Source organism: Heterocephalus glaber, unplaced genomic scaffold (assembly GCF_053883595.1).
Source record: "Heterocephalus glaber isolate CG9 unplaced genomic scaffold, H.glaber_assembly_v1.0 deba00000942, whole genome shotgun sequence".
NCBI classification, from domain to species: domain Eukaryota; kingdom Metazoa; phylum Chordata; class Mammalia; order Rodentia; family Bathyergidae; genus Heterocephalus; species Heterocephalus glaber.
Window position 1 is genome coordinate 1,451,740 of NW_028258174.1, and position 24,022 is coordinate 1,475,761.

Consider the following 24,022-nt stretch of genomic DNA (forward strand, 5'->3'; position numbering starts at 1 on the left):
AAGTGGATGAAAGTGTTATTGGTAAACTGCTAAACTCAGACACATGAAGCCATTAACAAATGAGAATCTGGGAAAGATACCCCAGTTAACTATTGCAGAAGAGAATATCCAAAAATGATGATGATAGGTGTTTCAAAAGAGATCATTTGAATATCAAAGGATTGAGCTGAAGCCTTGAGGAAACTGATAAATTCCTGGAATATTTTTGCAAAGAAATGATCTTGTAGGGCTAGGGATTTAGCTCAGTGGTTCTGGCGCCTGCCTGGCAAGCACAAGGTCTGGAGTTTGATCCCCGGTACAAAAAAAAGAAAGAAAGAAAGAAATGATCTTGTTTGTGTATGTACTGTGAAAACCAAACATACAGTGTAGGAAGGATTGTACCACAACTCTGTACATGTTTGTCAGAAAACAATTATGTCAAGAAAGATAATCAAAACTCCAAATGTCAACATTTTTGGTATGTTCTTAAGAATCAGGGCAAGAAGTGACTATTACTTAGGTTAATAACAGAGGAAATAAAGTTTTCCTTACTTCCATACGAGATGAAATTAAAGTTTTATTTTTCAAGATAGAGTCCCTATGGAACATTTCCTCACTGTTTGCTGAGATATGAGGCCCCTTTTTAATAGAATACCTGTGAAGAGCCATGACCCAGAATCACGAATCTCTCATGGAGTTTTTAGATCATTCAGGCTTGATTCTACAGGGGAAGAAACATTCCAGTGAGAACGTAATCCAGTGTTTCACCCAGGTCTGCCGCTTCCCATAGTGAACTGCCTGTTAGCTCAATGAGTCCATCAATGAGAACCTCCTACCCATCCCCTTGGAAGAGCGGGGCGGGGGTGGGGGTGGGGTGGGGGGTGTCTGCCTGAAACCAGCGCTGCAGCGCCTCCTAACCCTCTGCTTCAATTCTCAAGGACTTTTCAGGGGGTCTGCACTTCCCATTTCAGGCCCTCAGTAAATGTGGCCTCTCCCAGCCTGGCCCCTCTTCCTCCCCTCACCCCAGTATCACTTTTTCTCAGTCCTCTGAAATGAACCTGCCCTGTATTTTGTCCCTGCCTCATCCCATTTTCTGTCAGGTAACTGGCACCATAAACTGACTCATACCAGTTTCCAGCACAGGAAAGAGTCCCTTGTGTTGGCTGTAGCTGTAGACCTGGCTCTGCCTTTTGTGATCTGACCCAGAAGAGGCAAGGGAGGGAGGTGTGTGGGCAGGAAGAGAGAAAGGGTGGTCCTTGCTTGCCACGAGTGGAAAGCAGCTTGTTGGCGAGTGAACAGGCCCAAGGCAGGTCTCCGCTTCTGCTTTAGTCTTCAATTTGGAAATGGACTTCATTCAGGGAGTTTTGTTGCGGGTGGGAGTTAAATGGGGGTAGGGGGAGAGGTCCAAATCTTCTTACAGATGAACGAATTAAATTTCCCGTGCTCGCTTCAGCAGCACATATACAAATGAAACTTTCCAAAGTCAGTGATTTGCTGGGTTCACAGCAAGTTAAGAGACAAGACATGGTTCCAGAGACCCTGACAATCAACGGATTTAACAATTCCTGGATCAGGTCTGACCTGAAGGTATCCACATTTAGTAAAGTACTAAATTCTCACTTTCCCCGAAGTGATAATGGCTGTGATGAGGCTGGGTCTCATTGATTTTGTATAGGATTATCTCAAGTAAAACTACAAAAATGAGAGAATGGCATGGGTTCCAATTCCCATCATTTTTTTCCACCTGAGATCAGGTACTGCTGGGTCCCCATCAAAATTGGGTGAGTCAAGGAAGCACAAGTTAAAGGGAGTGTCTAGATGTGCATTCTGAGGCAGCACTGCTAAAAGGTCAAGTGAGGCAGACAGAATACAGTGTGGCTCCACAATTTACAAAGTATGTGACCATGGGTAGGTGAGCTACACTCTCTGAGCCTCAGCTACCTCAGTTATAAAATGGAGATCAGAATGGCCACCTCCCCTGTCATTGTGGGGCTTAAGTTAGCTAATGCACACAATGTACCCAGAGAAAGATTCAGTGGGAGAGACTTTTTCCTAGCCCACCACTCTAGGGTTTCATTCCTCCAAGTCCAGACCTTTAGAGATGCTTTCTCTTCCTCTACCATAAGGCTGACAACTTGGGGTAGAAACTGCAAAGCTGAAAGTAAATAAGAGGCAAGAGGCAGAGGAGCCTGTCTGGGGTCCCCCTTCCTACTATGTACCTTTGAAATGCACAGGGGTCCCTGCCCTGCTCCTTTTTTAGGCTTTACTTCTGTCCATACTCCCAAGCAGAACCTCACAAAAGTGTCAGGCCCCAAATCCCATTTCCAAATGGCCTTAGCTCTAAAGCACCCACCACAAATCCAGCTGCATCACCTGAGGAGGGGATAGGAGCTTTGGGCCCTGGCCAAGTTCACATACCTGCCTACAGGGCCAGGAAATGAGGCGCCGGGTTGAAACCACATTCCAAGGTTTGACTGCTCTTCAGTCAAACACAAGCACTGCAGCCCAGGTAGATAAGCAGGTGAGGTGAGGGGTGGGGCCTGGGGAGAAGAGACACCAGGCTATAGCGTTTCACACACTGCTTTAAAAGAATGGGCCTTGGCCAGGAGTCAGGAACCCTGGTCTGTATGTTTGGTTTTGTCACCACCTACCAAGTTTCTGCTTCATTATCTGTAACAGTGGTTTTCAAAGTGTGATCCAAGGACCCTTGTGGGGAGAGGGAATCTATTTTCATAAGATTAACAAATTATTCTTTGTTCTCTTTACTCTTAATATCTCACTAGTGTGCAATGGAGTTTTCCACAGGTTACATACTGTTCTCATAACATCAGTGCTCTGACAAGATTATGGAATATGTTTTCTAATTTTCTGTTTTAATTTCTAATACAGTAAATATTGATAAATAGAAATCATATCATCTAAAGTTCTTTGGGGGTCAGTAATATTTAGGGGCTCAGAGGGGCAGGGACTACTCAGAGGGGCAGTGGCTGCTCTGAGGAGCCTGGGTCACACTCAGGAAGCTTGGTGGAGCTGCTGCTGGGGCAGTGAGTGGGAGCCCAGGCAACAGTAGCCAAGAGGGAGTGGAGCATCACATGAAGGTAAGAGGAGCAGCTGCCAGAGGGGCTGGGGCCTACAGGTGGCACTGGAGCCTTGCATTCACAAGATCATTCGCTCCCCAAACATTCTCAGCTATCTGACAGTTGAGAATTTAGTGGGCAAGCCCTATACACCAACATACCCTTAAATGCCCAGGGCCTTGAGCTTGCCCTTCAGACAGCCTTACTTCCTTCTCCATTCCTTAAGCATCGCCCAATAGAAATAAAATGCGAGCTGCTTCTGTGATTTAAAATTTTCTAGTAGCTACATTTTCTTTTCTTTTTTTTTTATTTTGGTACTGGGGATCAAATTCAGGTCCTTGCACTTGTGAGGCAGGTGGCAGAACCACTGAGCTAAATCCCCGGCCCTCTAGTAGCTACATTTTAAGAAGCAGGTGAAATTGATTTCAACAACATTTTGTCCAACTCAATACAGTAAAACCTTGGTTTGCCAGCATAATTTGTTCTGGAAACATGCTTGTCATCCAAAGCCCTTGTATATCAGAGCAAATTTCCCCCTAAAAAGTAATGGAAACTCAGATGATTTGTTCCATAACCCAAAACTATTTATATAAAAATGATTAAATACTGTAACATAATATAAAATAATATATAAAAATATAAAGAAAAATAAATTAACCTACACTTGCCTTTGAAAACCTTTGTGGCTGGTATGAGGGAGACAGAGAGCAGGGATTTTGCATAGATGACTTCCACTATCACTAAGAGAATCACTGCTATCTATTGGCTCAATGGAATCTTTTTCATTTTGTGCAACTTTAACAAGGAACCTATCCAATGACACTTGTTTTTGTCTCCTTTTGAGGATTTTGTGGAAATGTGACATTGCATCGTTGTTAAACAGATTCATCACTCGCACTTCTACAGCCTTATTTGGGTGGTGCTTTTCTACAAAATTTTGCAGTTTCTCACAGTTTTCTCTGTATTTTTCTCCTCTTCCTCTGCAGATGAGATCTCCTTCCTAACCTCTTGGTACAATCCTGCAGAGAGAGAGAGAGAGAGAGAGAGAGAGAGAGAGAGAAACCGTTGGCTCAGTTGTGATCATGCGACATTCAGCATCGCATACTACTTGCATTGTAAGACTTTGTTCATTTACCAAGTTAAAATTTATTAGAAATGTTTTCTCTTCTTCTAGGAACACTCACTAGCAGAACAAGTTACTCACAATCTAAGGTTTTACTGTATATCCAAAATTGTATTATTTTGTAACAATGGCTGCTCTTTGGAAAGAGTTACTTTTGCTTCCCCTCCCTATGTCTTTTGAAAGGATTATGTTGCCTCCCTTTTGCCTGGCATTCTAAATTCTAAAGAGATGTTAACTTCTAAATAATCTTCCTTTGGATTTACAAAATATCTAGTTACCACCAGATAACAGTAGAATATGTAATGCCCCTCTCTGGTCTTTAGTTCTATGCATCAACTAATATGAAGCTTGTAATTTGCTGTGAGATTTAACTTGCAGAAAATCAATATGCCTGTTCAGAGAAAATACAGGAACTAGCCATAGGAGGTTGATGTCAATTTTGACATTCCAGTCAGAAAAAACAGAGGCAGGTGCCCTGGATGACAAAGCCACTGCTCAGCACACAGCTTCCCTGCCTGTGGCCGGACTGCACCTCCTTCTCTCCCTCTAAAAGCCTTTGCACTCCTAAGTTCTTCAAGATGGAGCTGCAAGGATAATAGCCCTGTCTTCCAAGGTGCCAGCCCTTGAACAAAACTGACTCCTTCCAACCAATTCTTACCTCCTGAATCTTAGCTTTCCAGTGGCAAGCAGCTCAGACCTGGGTCTAGTATCAATTTTAATATATAATCAATATAAGCAATTAATAATGAAATATTTTATATTCTTCTTTGCACTAAATCTTTGAAATCCAATGTGTGTTTTACACTTTCTATACATATGAATTTGGACATGACATTTTTATTGGAAAGACTTTACCTGAATATAGGTGTTATAAAATTTACTCTTAAACAAGTAGATTCACATACCCAAGTTGTTCCAAGCGTATTTAAAAGTGTTCCAGGCTGGGGATTTAGTTTAGTGGTTTCACCGCCTGCTGCGCAAGCGCAAGGACCTGAGTTCGATCCCCGGTACCAAAAACAAAACAAAACAAACAAACAAAAGTGTTCCAATAACTAAATTGAGTATTTAAATATCAATTTTTAAATTCAAATAAAATTTAAAAATTAGTATCTCTGTTGGAAATGTCACATTTCAAGTGCTCAGCAGCCACTTTTGGCTAGTAGCTAACATATCATAAAGTATAGATCTAGACTATTATTTCCCCAAGTCCTACATCCTCTTTGAAATTAGCTGTATTGTGTAAGTTAAATAAGTGTTAGAAAGCAACACATGTTCAAAATTTCAACATTATAGAAATAAATAGAACATAATATACCCTGTATTCACACACTTCATAGACAATTACTATCAAAAATATGGTGCATATTTTCCCATTTCCTTTCTCTATATATTTATATTCATTTTTTTCATTCATTGGTAATTTTAGGTATACAATATGCTGACATTCATCACTGGGAATTTGTACCTTTACATGATATATCTTGGTTCTTATTATTTTCCCCCATTCCCCTGCCCTCCCTTCAACCCCTCCATCCCTCCCTATTTACAAAGACTTTGTTTCCATTTTTTCCTTTTCTCATATTTATTCCTTTCCTTTCTTTCCTTTCCCCTACCCCTCCCTCTTCCCCTTCCCCTTTGTACCTTTTCTTCCTAGTTCACATTATCTATTATACATTTTGATCCTTATTTACAAAACTTTCAGTTTCTCACACCAGAAAAACTATTCGGTATTTACACATGTGTGTCCTATTTATTTCACTTAAGAGTAGGGCCTAGGGCAGGGGATTTAGCTCAGTGGTTCCGCTGCCTGCCCCACAAGCACAAGGACAGGAGTTCAATCCCCGGTACCAAAACAACAAAAAAGAGTATTGCCTCAGTGTGCATCCATTTAGCTATAAATGTCTCTAGTTTCTCGTTCTTTATGGCTGAGTAGCACTCCATATTATTAAAAAAAAAACCACATTTTCTTTATCCAGTCTCCAGTTGATGGGCAATTGGGCTGTTTCCAAGTTTTAGCTATTACAAACTGTGCTGCTATGAACATGGGTGCATATATATTGCTGTGGTATGATTCTTTTAGTTCATTGTTATTAATAATTTTTATAAAAATGGGATAATTTTATTTATCCTTTCCTTCAGTTAAACACACACATGTCATGCAGTGCTAAGAAGGGTGAATAGACTGGTAAGTCTTTGCCCTATGAGGCTCACACTCAAGAAGGCAGAAAAAAAAAGGGAAACAAGAGGGTTATGAGCATTTTGAAGAAAACAAAATAAGGAATAAAATTAGGAACTTGCAGTATTTCACCATGAGGAAATATTGCCAACTCATTAAAAATCACTTTAGGTGATTTCCAGTTTTTTGCATAACAAACAGGACTGTAATGAACATCCTTGTACATAAATCTAGAGTAATTCTATACAAAGAAATTGTTAAGTTAAGTGTATTTGAATTTAAAATTTTTTAAGTAGTGTCTACTTTCCCTCCAAAGAGCTTAGGCCAACTTATACGTCTCCTGAGAATGTTTAAGAGTGCCTCTTGGGCTGGGGATTTAGCTCAGTAACACCACACCTGCCTCGAAAGTTTAAGTGCCTCTTGCCTAGCAGCCTCAACAAAATTATTATTAAAAATGTTGTGACTAGGGCCAGGGATTTAGCTCAGTAGTTTTGCCACCTGCTGCATAAGCTCAAGGACCTGAGTTCAATCCCCGGTACCACAAAAAAAAAAAATGTGTGGCTGGGCCGGGGATTTAGCTAGGTGGCATAGCACCTGCCTGGCAAGCGCAAGGTCCTGAGTTCAATCCCTGGCACCAAAACAAACAAACAAACAAACAAATATTTTATGACAGCTGGGGCGTAGTTCAGTGGTAGAGTGCATATTCAGCATGCACACTCCTGGGTCCAATCTCTAGCACCAAAAAATAATAACAATAAATGCTAGGGATATGGTTGAATAGCAAAACACCTGCATAAGGCCCTGGGTTCAATCCCAAGCAACACACCACACACACACACACACACACACACACACACAAACACACACGCATGCAAATAATAACAAATTAAAAAATAAAAAAATCTGTGATCTTTAACAACCTAATAAACATATTGTCTTACTGTTAAGTTTATTTGTTGTTGTTTTTATTTTTGTTTTGTTTTTGCAGTACTGGGGATTGAAACCAGAGCATTCACACTGAGCTACATCCCCAGACCACTGTATTTTTTATTTTGAGACAGGGTCTCCCTAAGTCACTAAATTGCCCAGGCTGGGCTAGAATTTACAATCCTGCTTAAGCTTCCTAGAATGCTGGGATTGCAGGCATGCTCCACCATGCCAAGTTTAGCCATTTTCTTTATCCCTACAAATTATTTTTATTTCTTTTGTCTGCCTCTCCAGCTGTTCTTTGCGGGGTCTTTTTCTAACTGAATTGTAAAACTTTAAAAAATATATATTTAGCAAAGCAGTCCTTTGCCTCCTATATATTTTCTTTTTAATAATTTTGCAGTGCTGGGGGTAGGGCCTGTGTTGTTCTGCATGCTAAGCAAGCTGCTCTACCACTGAGCTACACCAACAGCCCATGGGTGTGTGTGTGTGTGTGTGTGTGTGTGTGTGTCTTCTGTGTATTAGATGGCCTGTCTAGATCTGTTTTACATCACCTGAGATTTTTAAATTTTTAAATTATTTCATGTTTATTTCTAACACTTTTATGCTTTCACTTTCTTTCACTTATGTTTGTGATCCACCTGGAATTTATTTTGTTACAAGGAATAAAAAGGCAGCAATTTTTTTTTAATGGAATAGTTAGTCACTTAACTCAATACCATTTACTGAATAATTTCTCCTTTTTTCTCACTTACTGGAAGAAAGTTTTGAGAGGTCTTGCCACAACACCAAAACAGCATCAACATTGGGGTCTAGAACTTGAGAAACTGCACATACAGCAGCCGAGGTACCTCTGAATGTGGAGTCACCCCTTCTGCAGACCTAGAGCAGGGGTGAGTATTCCTCCCCTCCTGGTTGGTGGTCTTCTCTCCTATTCTGAAAAAGCAGCTGCCCGGGACCACCCTCATGCTCTACCTCACCACTGGTCCATGCCACTTACATAAGATGGCACAGATACTATTTGGCAGTTGCAAATAAAACTCTTAATTAAAACACTATTTCCAATTCCCAGAACTGCAAAAATAAAAAAAATTTTAATGAAATGAAAAAATGAGCACAGTGAGTGATGTAGAAAAAACAATATATGCAACTACATTAATGTTGAAGCAAAAACTCAAAGGGAAAGGAACTTCAAGGCACCAGAAACAGAGCTGCCACCAGATACAATAAAAAATGCCCGGGGTAGAAAGCCAAAGCCTTGGTCTCTTGTCCCAGCTCTGTGCTTTTGACATCTTCAGCCCTCTTCGTGCCTTCCCTTTCTCATCGCTCTAACACAGAAGTTATGCCGGAAAACTGAGGTTCCTTCAGCAGTGATAACACAAGGTTCCAGAGCTGCCTTGAAGTTTCTTCCCAGGTTTAGGGGGGTGTTTGTTTGCTTGTTTTTGTTTTTTCTCGGTTTCCATGGAATCTTTGATGACATTCTCCAGAGTGACTCTCATGCCCTGCAAGTTCCTTGAGCTTGCTTTGGCCTGAAGCTTCAAATCAGGACACTAGGGTGAAACTGTCACTAGTTTCAAAAATTTCTTGTGAAACTATTAGTCTCCCATCTGATCCTGGGTGTATCAGGATTTCCACCCATCCTTCATGAGATTTTCATTTCAGCCAAGATGGTAGACACTAACTAAGCTGTGTGGTCCCTGGAGAGCATTTGACCTTGGGAAAAACGAAGTGCTGAGTCTAACTCTTGATAACGAGAGGTCACTTCTAAAGGGGTGCCTCTGATGACTGCCTTTCAGCCTGCAATGTGAGTGGGAGCCAGCAGGGCTTTAGAGAAGATGGTTCGGGTGCTCTGGGTAAAGGGGTGGGAGTGACAGTTCAAGAGCAGCCAGTGAGCTCAGGCTCCAGACACCTGCAGTGCTCACCGGATTCTCCATTTTCATCTTGCAACAGACTCTAGAAAGTGCAGTACTTCCAAGACAGAAAACTCCACCTTGTCAAAGAAGCCGGGACCTTGGACATGCCCTCCTAGCAGGTGGCCTGAGGAAGCTGTATGCCAATGAGTGACAAGGGGAACAGAAAGGGAAGCCAGAAAGGGACTGAGGACAACTGGCTGTACTACTGAAAGGGTGCTTCCTGCCAAGAGGCTGGAAAAGCTCAGGAGGCAGCACACTGTCTGCTAAGAAATGCATCAGCATGGATCACTGAGAGAGAGAATTAAGGTGAATAGAAATCTCTGACCTCAGACCCCAGTGACTGTGAGCAACTGAGCAGTATTTTGAGGGGCCCTACAACACAGCTAATGGGTGTTGATTTTATTTTCAGTACATTAAATTTCAAAATTCTGGGGTAAAACATGCCCTCCTTGCAATTTTTCATTTGCTAGAAATTGTTTTCCACATCCTTCACTAGGGTGGTATATTTGTTACAACTGATGAACCTACATTGACGAGTCCTTATGAGATTATCACCAACGTTCATGGTTTACTTTAGGGTTCACTTCTGGGGTTGTACATTCTATTCTGTTTGGACAAATGTAGAGTGACAATCTCTGTTCTCTGCCTACTCATCTCTCCATCCCTCCCATCTAACCCCTGGAAACCATGATCTTCTGTCACCATAGATTTGCCTGTCCCACCTTTCCCAGAGTGTTATATTGTTGGAATCATATAGTATGGAATGTTTTCAGATTGGCTTCTTAGATTTAGTAATATGTAACTGAGTTTCCTCCACATTTTTTCCATGGGCTGACAGCATATTTCTTTTTAGCATGGAATAACATTCCTTTGTCTGGATGTACCACAGTTTATTTATTGATTCACCTACTGAAGGACATCTTCGTTGTTTCCAAGTTTTGGCAATTATGAATCAAGCTGCTGTAAATTGTGCATGTTTTCCTGTAAACATAAGTTCTCAATTCCCCTGGGTAAATACCAATGAGCATAACTATTCCATCATACAGTCAGAGAATGTTTACTTTTGTAAGAAAATGCTACACTGTCTTTTAAAATGACTGTGCCATTTTGCATTCCCACAGTAACACATGAGTTTCTGCCTCTCTGCATACTTGCCAGCCAGTGTGATCTAGATTTTGGCCATTCTAATAAATATGTAATGGGACCTCCTTGTTGTTCTAATTTGCAGTTCCCTAATGACAGATAATGTTGAGCATCTTTTCATACATTTATTTGCAATTTTTATATCTTGAGGTGTCTGTTAAGGTCTTAAGTCTTCTTTATTTTATTTATTTTATTGTATTTTTTGGTACCAGGGATTGAACTCAGGTCTTTGTGCTTGCAAGGCAGGCAGCAGAACCACTGAGCTAAATCCCCGGCCCTTAAGTCTTCTTTAAATTGAGGGTTATTTTCTTATTGTTCAATGTTAAAGAGTTTTGAATAACTTGGCTACCAGTCCTCTATCAGATTTGTATCTCGCAAATATTTTCTTGCATGCAGCTTGTCTTTTCATGCTCTTGACAGTGTCTTTCTCAGAGCAGAATTTTTAAATTTTAATAATGTTCAGCTTTTCAATTCTCTCTTCCTTGTATCTTTTAGAACATGCATCTAAAGTTACAACCCTCGTACTTCAACAACCCCTTCTGAAAAAATACAGAAGCAGTGAGCACATGGCTGCTGATCTCTTCAATATTGATATCATGACACTGGTCATCAAACTGATGATGCTAACGGTCCTTCTTCCTGGGTTTGGGTAGTCTTGGGGGTTTTAGATGGTCTCTATATTATTTCATGGGAGTCTTTCTGTAGAACACATACCACTGACTTCTGCTTCTTAAGGGAGAAAAGGAAAAATTGAACTACTCTTTTCTGAGCTGCATTACCTCCAGAAACCCTTATGGATGCTATGGGCCAGATGTTCTGACAAAGACTCCCATCCAGCCTTTCTTTGCCTAAGGTGAGGAATTTCACATTTGTGAAAAGCTGGTGCTCAAACCCAAAACCTGTCCTGCTAACTTCCCAAGTTCCCCTGCTGCCTATCTCCATCACACTCATACACAACACAACTTAACTGTAAAGAGACCTGCAAACCATGAAGTATCACAATCAGCAAGATCTTCAGCCCCTCCTCCAAACTCTGCATCATTTTATGGGTGTCTAGCCTCATGGTTCATCCAGTCCCCTAAATAAAACTAGTAACATCTCACCCTTGGCGGAAAGAGGGTAAAGAATGATTTTCCCCCTCCTTTTGTGACTTTCTCAGGAAAGCCGAGCTGATTAAAAAATAAAAGTTACCAGCTGGTAAATATCTTGGATCTGTGCTTTGAAGCTGAGGTAACAAGCCTTTTGAACAAACTGCAAAATAAAGGACAAGGGACAAATTTAAAAAGACTTTTGCACAGATTCTTTCTTGTTATTTCATGACATGGTTTTCACATCAGATATTTAAGAGCTCATCAATCTGATTATAGTGCCATTAGTCCCACTTCCAAACCTGATTAGCCACTCTGGTCTTGTTTCTTACAAAGATTAATTTTAGGTTTTTCTCAATTAGGATTAAATGTCAACCAAAATGTAGTACATGAAAGGTGTTATTAACATTATCATAATAACAACTTATGCTGCCTCCACATTAAAACATATAACACATTTGCCTACAATGTGTGATTGAAACCCTTTTCTTCCCAACCTTAAAAGAAAAGCAAAATATGCTGATGTTGAATACAAATGAAACATTTTTTCAAGAGCTATTTTGCAAATGCTACTTTAATTCATGCAAAATCAAATTTATCACCATTGGATTAAGTTTAACTGGTTCGAGTTCAGACTTGGGATGTTAAACTTCTTTAAGAAATAACAACTTTAGAAATATCCATTGAATGCTCATTCTCTTCTATTTGAGCAGTCAAATGCCCTTTATGAATTAGCAATGAGATTTGACAGAACTGATTTTCCTTGGGAATTATACAAGATGTTCTATTTTTAACCAAAAGCTCAAAAAGTGTGATGATTTCAATGCTTTAAATTGTCTTCCCATTAAAAAAATAAAATAAAATTAAGTCTGCCTATGATCTCAAGAAAAAGTTCTTATCAAAGGAACCAACAAAACCATAAAGAGGAAGAGCAGACTAGGGAAATCCTGGTTAAAATTCTAATACACAATGGTTGCCCTGTTATTCTTTTTTGCTATGGAAGTCTGGTGTCTGTGTGACTGCTTAAGAAAAGAAAAGGAAAGGAAAGAAATGACAAACACATCTTTCTTGAGATCAGCTCAAGACTCGTGGAAATCCCCAGGCACTTGCACCGAAGCTAACCTTAGTATTTATATTCTGAGCTGGTTCTAGAAAGAAAATCTCAGAAGCAAAGCCTGATGTTTTATCTGTTACGAAAATGAGTTAGAAACATCTTCCATTTACATTTTGGAAAGTGAAGAAAAACATCAAGAAAAAAAGCATTACAACCCAAAACCTCAGAAATAATAAATGTCAACATTTCTAACATCGTGTTTCCAACCAGTATTTTTGAGAGAGATGGATACCTGAGTGTCTGTGTCTATGCATACATGTGTGTATACATACATATGTATATATGATTTCTTAAAACAAAATCTGGATGCTATTATCTATAAATCATACAACTGATATTCAGTGCAGGGCTAACCCTACAGGGCAAGCTGTGAGAGGCCGACGCCTCCCACATGGATGGACGCAGCAAGCACCACAAACCTACCGGTGGAAAATGGCCTCTCTTTCTCTTTATAACACAAAGGCTAATGGGATGAAGTGAGGGTAAGAGTTGGTGTCCAAAGATGGAAATTAAATATACTGTAGATCCCAGTAGGTCACAAGAGAGAATCATAAGGCTTACTATCTGCAATTAAGCAAATCCTAAACGTAACAAGAACTGCAAGGTCTGGGCCCTGGGAGAACGTGACTGAGGAACCTACTGGCTGATGCAGGAAGAAATGGCCACACCTAGCACGGTCTTTCTGCCTGTATGGTGAGTCTCAGGACCTGAATAGGAAGAAAAGAACCATCCTGAGCACTGCTAACCAAGCTCTAACCCAGTCAGCCACTCTTTTTCCTTTTTCTTTTCTTTTTTTTTGAGACAGGGTCTCGCTATGTAGTTTGGCCTGTGCCACTACACCTGGCCACACACAAGTCACTCTTTCAATATCATCATTCCCTTCACCCCTTAAAGTGACCTTGGAAAGTAAAGATGAGTATAACCTTACACTGCTATCAGTGAAACTGAGGCTCAGAGTCCACGTCATCAGCTGCTAAGTGGCAGAGCCATGACTAACATCTACATCTCTTCCATTGTGCAACTCTGTATCACCAGAACTGGGATTCTTTTGTTTCCTTGGTTAGGCAAAAAGTAATTCCAAGTTACTAGACAGTCTCAGAACCCAATATCTCACCCACTCAGTGACTACTAAGCACCTACTTTGTGCCAGGCACTGTTCTAGATGCTGGAGACACAGCAATGAATAAAAAACAAAGACCATGGTTTGCATTAGAAATCACAGAATAAATGTGTCCAGGCAAATAAAAAATGTGTCAGATGCTTTCAGATATAGATAGGCAGATATAGATTCTAAAGAAAGGTAAGAATAAAAAGGATATGGGCCAGGGATTTAGCTCAGTGGTTCCACCGCCTGCCTCAAAAGTGCAAGGTCCCAAGTTCAATCCCCAATACCAAAAAAAAAAGGATAGAAAGTGACAGGGCTGGATTGTAGATCAGTTTCCTGTAGCAGACATAAATTACCAAAGGCTCGGTGGCTTAAAACAATAGAAATCAGTTCTCTCACTGATCTGGAGGCCAGAAGTCCAAAATTGAAGTCTTGGTGGGGATGTGTTTCCTCCAGAGGCTCGAGGAGGGAATCCTGATGCTCTTCAGCTTTGGAGGGCTGTCGGCAGTCCTTGGGCCCACACCTTGTAGCTGGTATCACAGGGCTGTCTCAGCCTTCACAGGGCTTTCTTTTTGTCTCTCTCCCTCTGTCACTTTTTGTCTTTTTAAAAAAATTTGGTTGTTGTTATTGTTGTTTTTGAGATAGGGTCTCACTGTTAGGGTTGGCCTAGGACTCAAAATCCTCCTGCCTTAGCCTCCCAAGTGCTGGGATTTAGACATATATCACTGTGCTAATCTTTTTATTACTCTTATAAGCATGCTTGTCATTTGATTTCAGACCTATTCAAATAATTAAAGATGATTTCATCTCAAAATCTTTAACTAATTACATCTACAAAGACCCTTTTTCCAAATAAGGTCACATTTCCAGGGCCTGGAGATTAGGACGTGGACCAGTTTTCAATAGTACATACTAGTTATAATGGGCATACCTTTTGGAGTGCCATCATTCAACCCAATACAGGTTGCTGTTACTGTTCCTCTTGAGGTGGTCAGGAAAGCCCTGTCTAATAAAAAAAATTTTAAATAATAAATATATATTTATATTAATATATTTATATAATAAATATTTTTATATAATAAAATAATAAATAATAATAAAAGGACATTTGGGCAGAGATCAGAATAAAAGTGAGGAGCACCAAGTGTTCAGAGGGAGGAGCCCTGAGGTGGGAATGTACTTAGTATGTCTGAAATACATGGAGGAGCCAAGTAGTTGGAGCAGCATAAACAAAAGAAGTAATATGGGAAGGTATAAACTGTGATTAATGATCTAGTTGCCATTTATGGCAACATATAATGTCCTCTCTCTGAAGGTTACAAGATGTTTCCATTGTGTGGCCTACCGGGGACTAAAGAATACAACCCTTGGTGGTATAACACACACAAGAACAACACACTGACAAGTTTCTTCAAAATATTTCCAGAATTCTGGCAGAATGAACTTTATTATCAAAAGGTTACGTTCCAGTCAACTAACTATATCCCTACTATTTCATAAATTTGCACCCTGACTTTCCCCATCTGTAACCCTGTCTCACCGAGATAATCGTGTTTTCCTAGACCTGTCACCGTGGCTGCCCCACACTTGTCCTGATGGGCTGTGGTGGTTGCCACCTGTCTCCCATCCTAATCTCATCTCCACTCTTCCTGGGGGCAGGAAATAATTCATGCTCATATTCCCCACATCTGCACTGGGCCTGGCATGCAACAGGAAAGCAATGAAAACCTGTTCAAAGAGTGAGCGAATCAGTGAAATGGTGAAAGGCTACCCAATCACACTCCAAAGAAACTTTTAGCTGTAATTAAGAATACAATTTATCCTGAAAGTTGGAGATGGAATAAAATAAGAGACAGAAATTTGCTTCCTAGTATGCTACCTCTCCGAGGTGGGAAGCTCAGGTTCTATCTTTGCCATTAGCTGTGTGACCTCAGGCAAGTCACTTAACCTCTCTAGGATGTGGGTCTCCACCAGCAGTAAGAAGAGACTGCACCTGATGGAATTAAGGTCCTTTCTTGTTTTAGATGTTCTGGGCTTTACGTGAATTCCTAGAGAGTAACCTGGCACCACAATTACTCATTTAAATTCAAAATTTCCTCTGATGAGAAGTCTTCGCTCCTTCTACGGCATCAGCCAGCTTCCTCAACAATCCAGGCCCTCTCTGGACATCCAAACTGAGCTTAAGAACCTCTTCTCCACAATTCTCACTGCCTAATGGCCTCATTTAGTTCTGCAAACGGCTGGGAAGTTCCTCAAGCTTTTGTGCTGAAATACTCTCAAAAACAAAAGACAGGACTGGGGCTATAGCTCAGAGGTAGAGTGTTTGCCTAATGTGGAAAAGGCCCTGGGTCCAATCTCCAGCATTGCAGGAAGAAAAACAAAAGCAAACCAGCAGAAGAGAGTGAATGACTATTTCAAGAAACCCTGAGAGCAAGCCTGGGAGCTATCCTTCAGAAACTATACATTTATTTAATTTTTCTAATTGTTTTCATTGTTTTCCAGACATTTATTTTTAGGTCTGTGTGAAGTATTTACATTTCATATAAATTTTGTATTCCAATCTATGATCTATCAGCTTGTCCTACAAATAATGTAGCTCCCTCTCCCCCCAAAATTTAGGTACCTCATTGCTCACCGTCCTGGGCCAGAGTACAACATCTTGACCCTTAAAAGAGGTATTCCTATCTGAGAAGGGAGCCGGAATAAACTCTCCCTTAATAAAATACAATGCCCAGAGGAACAGAGAAAACTGGGTAGAACCAATGAGCCTCAATTCTTCTTGTGTTCCCTGCCTCCACCATGGCCCAGTAGTCCACTTTCTATTGCTCTGATAAGCTAAACTGGGTGGGACTTTGGGGAAATATTACTAAACACTGGGAAGAGTAAAAGGGAAATAAACACAGAAAACAAGAATATAGACAGTCTGGTTTGGGAGGCGCGGGCCTGACCTGCCCAGAGTTGGCCTGTTTCCGGGCCTTGGTCTGGTCTATTGTCAGTGGTGATCCACATAAAAGCTAATTTCTAAGTGTCCTCAGCTCCATCCTGGCTGGCCCCAGCTGACCTTGCAGCCTCCAGGCTTCCATTCCTTGGCTTCTCTCCTCATTTTCTTCTAGTCTCAGACTGCCCTGGACAAAACTCCACAGTGGATGCAAGCTCCCCTTCAGTAGCATGGTCTTCTGGTTCTGCCTCCAGCCCTCTCCCAAAGCCAGTAACCAGGATGGTTTCCAAAGCCTTACCCTGGATTCATGGTAAGGTAGAAATGACTGACAGCTTCACATTGAAACATGCTCTTTGAGCAAGGATCAAAACCCCAGACTTCAGGATTGAATGTGAATCTGAAATCCTTGAGAAAAAGTGCCCTCTGAATCACACCCACCAACCCATGGCCTCAGTTGCTGTGCCACATTATCTCTACATTGTGACAACTAGACTAGGCTGCCTGCAGAGGTGCCACTTTCTGAGTTGTATGAAGGTGAATGAACTGCAAGGTGGAATGGCCTCTTCTTTCTGGATGGTCTTTCAAGAATTGGGGAGCTTTGCAGGGATTAGAAAGAGGCTTCCTCTGGACATACACAACCCCTGGCAAGATGTCCGCCCTCCTCCTACTGGAAGCGGCTCTATGGCACAGCTTAGCTAGTGGAGGGCAGGCTAGGTCTCTGCCCCACCACTCTCAGCCTCAGGCCTTTATGCAGGTCAAGAACTAAGCAGTTGAGGTATTTGGGGGTGAGGGAGCTTTCAGAGTGGTTCTGAAATCCCACAGTGGAGGTAGGTGTTTTTTCCAGTGATCTACACAGACCTTGTTCTGAGTATCCCTGGGTCAATATCATGGATGACCTTAAGTTTTTCCTCATTATTATAAAACTACTTTACAGCAGAAGCTAAGTCCCTTTTTGCTTAGCTGCTTTTAGTTCTGTCTCCAAAGAAAGCTGACTTATTTCTTCCACTTTTCACAACATTGGCAGAAAATGCTTTTCTCATTTGCCTCTTATCTCAAGTCCTTTATCTTCTCATGGTTTTCTATTTGTTCTTTTCTTCCTAGAAATGTCTTATCTCTTGCCATCCCTGAATCCTTCTAAGGGAAGAGAGCCAGCCCTCACCTTTGAGCATTTACCAAAAAATCTCCATGTCTCATGGATGTGTCTCCTTGGGAACAGAGGTCCCTCAAGAAGGGGGGTGTGTGGCTCACTGGGGACCTATAGGGCCCTCAAGCCCTTCCCTGGCAAAGGTCATGAGGACAGCTAGCCTAGAGTAACTGAATTTCTGAGGAAAGCCTAGAGGCCCTGGAAATTTTTCTCAAATAATTCTCTTCATCACTGCAGTAGATATAGGAACAATTTCTTCACCATGATTTGCATAAAACTATCAATGCTGTTTTGAATTACAAATGAAGAAGAACATTCCCATATACCTTACAAAACACAAATGTTACACAGGTTTGTTTGGAGGTTGGGAAAGTAGGGTAAATGAAGGTGAGAGAAAAAAGTTTATACTCAGTGGCTTTAAAATAAATAAGTCTTTATAAAACCTAATATAAAAGAAATTTTAAAAGTTCCTTGGTATCTTTAAAATGTAAACTTAATACAATTCATGCAGAATGTTGTTATACTGCTCTTCCAATAACTTCTGCTAGGTTAAACTTTACATAATACCTTCAATAAGCTTGACTCTTTTATTAGAAATCAGAAAGAAAGAAGTAAGGTAGTAAGACTGGGCATCAAACATCCAGGCTCCAAAAAGATTATATATGAAGAGGTGAGGGGCAATATTACTTTCCACTAAAGTATTATATAAATTCTATTTTTAAATCTGCTAGTACATATGATAATCCTTTTAATAATTATATTAATGTTTTAATCATTTAACCAAGTTGTTATTAAAACATATAGGGCCGGGGATTTAGCTCAGTGGTTCTGTCGCCTGCCTCGCAAGCGCAAGGTCCCAAGTTCGATCCCTGGTACCAAAAACAAACAAACAAAAATAAAACCAACATAGTCTTTATAAAGCATTTAGATAGCAGGCAAAAATGCATGAACCAAACAATTGGATGAATTTCAAAACCTTAGTAAATAACAGCTGAAAAACTTAAGTGCCAAGAGAAATCACAATATTTCCTACTTTTTGTTCTTAAAATTTAAGGCACCTACAATAACATACATACTTTTTAGCAACATATGCAATAAAACTCTATAAAAAGAATGCAAAGGAAAGATAAGCATAAAATTCAGGATGAAGATTGTCATGGATGGAGGTGGGAGGTTCAGGAAGGAAGCGGAGGCAACACATGGTTAAATGTTTACTTTTTTTTTTTTCTTTTGGTACTGGGGATCGAACTCGGGTCCTTGTGCTTGTGCAGCAGGTGGCAAAACCACTGAGCTAAATCCTTGGCCCCGGTTAAATGTAATTATAAAGATTTTACCTTTTGTTTTAGATTGTAGTTTCACCACCACTTACTGCAGTATTAAAAATGACTACACAGGGGCCAGGGATTTAGCTCAGTGTTTCTGCCACCTGCCTTGCAAGCTCAAGGACTCGAGTTCGATCCCTGGTACAAAAAATAAATAAATAAATAAATAAATAAATAAATAAATAAATAAATAACTACATAGGCCAGGCTTGGTGTCGCATGCCTGTAATCCCAGCACTCAGAAGGCTGAGGCAGGAGGATCACTGCAAGTTCAAGGCCAGCCTGACTGAACTACATAGCAAGACTCTGACTCAAAAAACAAAACAACACACACACACACACACACACATAACTAAATAGCCAAAGCAATAAAGAAATGGGAAAAACAAAATTGAAAAAAAGTCTAAAAATGTATATATAAGGTATGATCGAAACATTAAATGTTGGGGCCAGGAATTTAGCTCAGGGGTGCCCCTGCCTGCCTTGCAAGCGCAAGGTCCTGAGTTTGATCTCCAGTACAAAAAAAAAAAGGTAAATGTTTAAATTTGTATTACAGTAAAGACACATTGCCATCAATTTCCCTCAAGATACCCACCTTCACTTTGAACCCAGTTACTCCATAGCTCTTACCACTTTGTGAAGCAGTTCTGAAGTCCTCTTTCATGAGTATCTTTAGTTGCACTGTCATGGCTGCCTCAATGTGCTGAATTGACCCAAAACTTTTACCTTTCATTTTGACTTTGGGGAAGAGCCAGATGTTACACAGTACCAAATCTGGTGAATCGGTGGATAAGCACACACTTTAAGGTTTTGATAAAAACTATCACACCAGAAGTAAAGGGTGCCATGGAGTACTGTCATGATGGAGGATGAAACTGTTTGCCCATTTCTCAGGATATTTTCTATGGCTTCTTAAACACTTTAATAATCCCTTAAAATATCCAGAGTTCATTGTAGTATTCCTGGGTACAAACTCAGCTGCCACAGTCAGCATCACCTTGATGTTGGATGTTGATTGATACACTTTTCAAATGAGGAGAATGGGGTGATTTCCAATGAGAATTCTGAAACTTGGTCTCAGGATCATAACCACAGACCCAAGTTTCATCTCCTGTGATGACACGTCTTGAAAAGCTGTAATCTGAAATGGCATAACCACGCCACTCCAGTGAAAATGACATTCATGTTAATGCATTGTTCATGATCCAAAATTTATGGTACACTTATTTTGAAACACACTTTCTTGAGGGAAGGTATGTGGCCCACACTTATAATCCCAGCACCCAAAAGGCTGAAGCAGAAGGACTGCTGTAAATTCAAGCCTGGGCTACCCAGTGAGTTCAAGGCTAGCTTGAACTACATAGTAAGACCCTGTCTCAAACAAACAAACAAACAAAAATACATTCTCACAACCATAGCTCACAACCAAATGACTGCATTAAACAAGTGAAATATGTCACACACTGTTACCAAGATTCAATGTGCTGCCTCTCTCTTTTTTTTTTTTGGTACCAGGAATCAAACTCAGGACCTTGTGCTTGCAAGGCAGGCGCAGTGCCACTGAGCTAAATCCCCGACCCCTGCCTCTCTTATTGAAGATCCTGTCTTTCCATTGGATGACACTCAGCAGTTATAGTCACTGTATTTTTAATCATACCTCATATACAAAATATATTGGATTTCTAAACCAATACCTTGTAAGTATCCACTGTTGACAGTTTCTTCTATGTCCTTCCAAAATTTTGTATCTCCTTATTTTAATATTTGCATATTCTAATTCTCCATTTAAAAAGCAATAAATAGGGCCAGGGATTTAGCTTAGCGGTGTCGCTGCCTGCCTTGCAAGCACAAGGTCCTGAGTTTGGGGATGGAATTGGTGTTAACAGTGATTATAAACAAAGACTCTTAAGTAACTTATAGTCTCTACAGGACAATAAAAGTTTTAAAATCAGACTAGAGTTAAATGTAAAGAAAAGAGCTTGAAAACTAACCACAAACAAACCCACAGCTTCCTTCTTGCTCAATTCAGGCTGCTCTCCTTAGTGCTGTAGGATAGACAAATCTTTTTTTTTTCTTTTTTGTACCGGGGATCCAACTCAGGTCCTTGCGCTTGCGCAGCAGGCGGCGAAACCACTGAGCTAAATCCCCGGCCCAAGGACAGACAAATCTTAAAGCCAGTGTTGTATGATATGAACTCCTAAATTAAATAAGAACAAGGCAGAAGGGATGGAGAGGACAGAGGGCTCTGAACAAATCATCATTCACCTCCCCATCTTCGAGAAAACAAAGACTTCTCAAGGTCCAGAATCTAACAGAGACTGAAATTTCTCTCCTTATTAACAGAATTTGGCATAAAAATTTTCTAAATTTAGTTCCCCAGTGAGAAGAACATACTGATTCTATATTCACAATCTCTGACTAAGCAAAAGTCCTGCTTGTTGGTCCTTTCAAATGGAGACCATGGCTCTCAATCTCTAAGCAAGCTATCTCCTTAGTTCTTTCAAATAAAAAATCACCCAGGCTGCTCCCCAAACAGCCCATGTCCTCAATCTTATCCTAAGGAAGTCACACATCTTACACCCCGAGCTTGGACTGCATATGGGCGAAGTGGCCAGGAACTGGATGAAAGAGGGAGTTATCCCCTATCACATCAGTTCTCAGAAGCCAGGTCGAGCTTCCTCCCTCATGCCACTAACTGAAATACCCTCCTTAAAATCTATTATTATTGTGTTAAGTGACTCTACAATTTGGCCAATATTTTACAGATATGTCTCAGTTTCTTAAATTTTAAAAATGATAAAATAAGACCCACTTCTCCAATTATAGTGAAAAGCACTATAAAAAGGCATAGAAAGTTTTCAAATCATGCCAATGCTGCTCCCCTCATGCCCTTTCCTTCTCACACTGCACCTTCACCCCTCCTTCTCATTATGAAGACACAATCCCAAGCAACTCAAACCCAGAGAAGTGGCACTTGGGGCCTAGGAGATGGAGATGTGCTGCAGCCAATGGTAAGCTGGAATGCTGAAGACACTTTGTCACAGAAAAAGTTTGGCAGGCTCCATAGAACACTGAGGTCTACCACTGTAAAGGGTTCTGCTCTCATTTGGCATTCCCCATAAGGATGCCCTTAGGTCTCCTTGTGGAAAGAGGTTTAAAGGCCCTACCTGGTAATGTACTCTACACAATGGGGAATCCACTACATTGCAGTGGATTTTACAGTAACACATGGCACTATCATGTACCAGAGATACAATGTGTGTTAAGTAGGTTTTTGTAGGATTATTTCATTTCTGGTAGAAGACATTTCTGTGAGAAAGTGCCCCAATTCCAAACCTATTAACCCATATTGACTTCAACTTCTTCATACTTGGAGAGCTATAAATATATAAAGATATAGACCCTATGTTAACAAATAAAGAGTATAGGAAGTTTTAAAACTCTCTACTCTTTCTCCTCCAATAATCAAGTTATCCCTCTTTTCCAGGGAACCAGCTTTCTAGAAAGACTGGTGTATCTTGTTTTTTCCCCATTCAGCCCACTGTTGCTCCATCTACTTCCCTGACGTGGCTCTGGCAGAAATTGCCCAAGGTGTGTGTAGTGGTTTTGAATATACACTCACAAATTCTTTGATACTTCTTCCTTAAAAAGAGATGGAAAACAATCCCTCTCACCTCAAGAGTGAGATGTACTTCATGACTCATTTCTCCTGAACAGAATATGGTACAAATAATGGGTTATCACTTGCAAGAATACATTAGAAAAAGATATAATTGTTTCTGGATCACAAGCGCTGAGATAGCTGTAACTTGAAAAGTGCCTTGGAGAGATGCACAAGGGAGGATCTGAAGCCTCCAGCTACCAACCATCCTGGGAGTGGATCCTCCAGCCCCAGTCAAACCTTCAGAAACTGCAGCCTGAGTGACAACTTGACCACAAACTCATGAGAAGCCCCGAGCCAGAGCCACCCAGGTGAACCAATTCTAGATCCTTGCCCCTCAAAAGCCATATGAAATGTTTGTTGCTTTAAGCTGCTAATGGGGGGGGGGGTGTCATTATACAGTATGGTTGACTAATCCAGCCTTCTGGAGGACAGAGCTAATGGCTGTATTTTCACCTGTTACTTGATTCAGGTTCTGCTATGCATGACACTCCCTTTTCTTGTTTTTTATTCCCCAGTAGAATCATAATCCACTTCTCTCTTACCTTCTGTACAGTCCCACTTCTCTTAGAGATCTTTCTTGGGCTCTTCCTCCCTAGGGTTCCTGGTATCCTATCCTTACCTTATTCTTACTGTACACACACCACCTCATCTGCTATCACAATTTTGGCTAACATTTTATTCCTTTGAAGACAGGTGATAACTCAAACTCTCAATGTAAGTGAAGAATATATTGCTTTGTACAGAGATACTAAGGATATGACTAGAGTAGCTCACAAAAGTCCTAGAAGATCTGTAAGAATTTGAGCCCCAGGGATCAGAATTCAGGACTTAATACCACTAGGATATTTTTTCTCTGATTATCTCCTTCTCTGCCTACTTTGCTTTCTCTTTGAATGTTTGGTAAATTCTTTTCCTCTTATAGATAGACTCTGTCTACAAGCTGGAGATGACACCGTGACTACACAGAGTGGTAGAGAGATATTCTCTAGATTATTCTAGAATATTCCTCTAAAAGAAAGAATGATGGTCAGAAAGAAATGACATGTGTCTGCCGCACTATCTACAGAAGGATGACTTCATCACTGACTTAATGCTGTTTCCTGAACTCCAGACATGTGCATCAATGGCCCCAGACATCTCCAGCTGAATATAATGGGGTACTGTATTAGTTTTGGGGGGATCCTGGAATAAAGTGCCATAAACTGGGTGGCTGAGAATGATGAAATTTATTTTCTCACTGTTCTGGAAATCAAAACTCAAAAATTAAGGCAATGGCAAGACCATGAGCCCTCTGAATATGCCATGAAAG

At 40.6% G+C, this 24,022-nt stretch overlaps 1 long non-coding RNA gene across 1 annotated transcript in view; it reads right to left on the reverse strand.

Annotated features, from left to right (window-relative positions):
- Positions 1–904: 904 nt before the first annotated feature.
- Positions 905–24,022, reverse strand: part of LOC110344060 (uncharacterized) — a 115,993-nt gene continuing 92,875 nt past the window's right edge. The window contains exons 5-7 of the long non-coding RNA XR_015450330.1: positions 14,577–14,651; positions 4,008–4,075; positions 905–2,519 (exon numbers count right to left, since the gene is read on the reverse strand). This is a non-coding gene — a long non-coding RNA (uncharacterized LOC110344060). The remainder of the gene's footprint in view (positions 2,520–4,007; positions 4,076–14,576; positions 14,652–24,022) is intronic.